Source organism: Vidua macroura, chromosome 4 (genome assembly GCF_024509145.1).
Source record: "Vidua macroura isolate BioBank_ID:100142 chromosome 4, ASM2450914v1, whole genome shotgun sequence".
NCBI lineage: Eukaryota > Metazoa > Chordata > Aves > Passeriformes > Viduidae > Vidua > Vidua macroura.
Genome location: NC_071574.1, coordinates 19777011 through 19779389, shown reverse-complemented (window position 1 = coordinate 19779389; position 2379 = coordinate 19777011).

Genomic DNA, 2379 nt, shown 5'->3' with positions numbered 1-2379 from the left:
TTTATTTGCACACATGCATGATAAGGTCTCATTTTATGCAAGGATAAGGTGAGGTGGGCCCCCTTTTTCCTCTGTAATCACACTAAAATGAACAGCACAGGAAAATCAGACTCCTGGTTCTTTGAATGCAGATTCTGCACAGCCATCAGATGCTTCAGAGGAAAAAATAAAAAAAATTGTGGTAAATCCAACCTTTTCCTCATTTTCTTTACATACTTGAAAAGCCCTTGGTCTCAGATCATCCCTGAACCAATTAACTGGCATACCACAGTGAGAAATCTTCCTTCATCGCCAAAACTTTAACATTTCCATCCCTGCTAGCAACAAATAACTAAGCTGTGAAACTTCTACAAAGAGAAATCACCCCAGAAACTTGGTAATTCACCCTGGGTTTCATGATTCATCTGAAAAGATAGTGAAGCCTGAAAACTGAAAATAACACCCCAGTGGTGACTGGGCTGTAAGGTCAACCTATAGACAACCCTGCAGCTCACTTAGTGGTGCTCTAGTGCCAAGATGTGCATGTGCTCCAAGCAAGCGCACTTTAAGCACAGTTTTGCATCCTCAGAGATCACATACTTTCCAATGCTCTATAGGAAATGCTATTAAATATGGCATAGAAATATAACATACATGCTATAGTTGGAGTTGTGGTGGGCTTCAATAAACTGTTCCTTCCTGGAAATCTGATGGAGCATGTCATTCTGGAGGCCATCTCTGTTCACATGGATGGCAAGAAGGTGATTAGGAGCAGCAACCAAATCTATAAAAGGTAAATCATGCTTGAGGAACCTGACTGCCTGCTATGACAAAACAACTGCTGGGGTGGATGAGGGGAGAGTGGTGGATGTTGTCTATCTCAATGCCAGCCAGGTTTTTACACACACCCCTCCCAGGCTTTTTTCTGACATCCTCAGGAAAACTCAGGAAGCATGGAATGGATGAGTAGACAGTGAGGTGGATTGAGAACTGGCTGAACAGCAGATCCCAGAGGCTTGCAATCAGTGGCACAGGAGGCCTGTCACTAGTGGTGTCCCCCAGGGGTGAATACTGGCCCCAGTATTGTTCAAATTGCTCACCAATATCTTGGATGAAGGGGCAGAAGTCTCCTCAGCAAGTTCACTGATGACACTAATCTGGGAGGAGTGGCTGATACTCTGGGAGGAATGTACAGCTCTTCTGTGAGACCTCTGTTGGTTGGAGATGAACAGAAAAGAAACATCTGAAATTCAATAAAGGCAAATGCAGGGTCCTGCACCTGAGGAAGATCAGCCCCAGGCACAAGCACAAGCTGGGTGCTGAGCTTCTGGAAAGCCACTCAATAGAGAAGGACCTGGCGGTCCTGGTGGACAACAAGCCACCATCTGTGAGCCAGCAGCACCCTCAGCAGGTCAAGGGAAGTGATCCTACCCTTCTACTCAGCCTTTGTGAGGCCTCACCTGGAATGCGGCGTCCAGTTCTCGGCTTCTCAGGACAAGAGGCATGGAGTTCCTGGGGTGATCCCAGTGGAGATGGTCCAGACAAAGATGATTAAGAAATGGAAACATCTCTTATGAGAAAACACTGAGAGAGTTGGGCCTGTTCAGCCTTGAGATGACTGAGAGGGGACCTTATCAATGTCTATCATCAAGGGAGGGTGATTCTGTTCCCTGAGCAGAACTCCAGAAGTCCCATTCCAGAAAGGGACTGCAAATGACAAAAGCAAGAATGAGGCAGAATTTTGAGGAGCAGTCTGAGAGCATCTACATGTTTGAGATCCCTGGACGTGGGAAATGTTCTCCAGAGAGCAGTTTGCAGCACTCAAGGAAAACTCCAGGGTACTCCACATTCCCCTCCTGACAATATGAGGTCAGCTCTATCACAGAGCTCAGGCAGCTCTTCCTTCTGGCTCCCATGTTTGATGGTGCAAATGGAGTTTCCCCTTTTGACTCTTTGCAGAGAAACTGCTATGCAATACTGAGCAGAGAAACACACCCTCCCTGTGAAGTTTCACACACCTTAAATACCACTCCTTGAAACTTTCTCTGTAGATACTGCTTCTGGTATCACTCAGCAGCCCAGGCCAGATGCACTTTGAAGGGCTCCAGGATCCATCCATTCTATTCTTGCCTTCTAGGTGCACAACATGATCCAGGGTTTTTCTTGCTTAGCATGCAGAGCATCTTAGATCAGCAGGAGCCACTGACTTTATTCCTACACTGTATACTATCCCTCCATCACCCATCCAGTGCCATATTCAATTATTCATGAATGAAATAACAGTTTTCAGCATTAATAATTTACTGCTACACCAAGGTAAAGTGTAACTGATATGGGAGTCTGAGCTTTGGCAACTTTTATAATACTCATTCATCTAGTATTTTCCATCATTAATCCTTG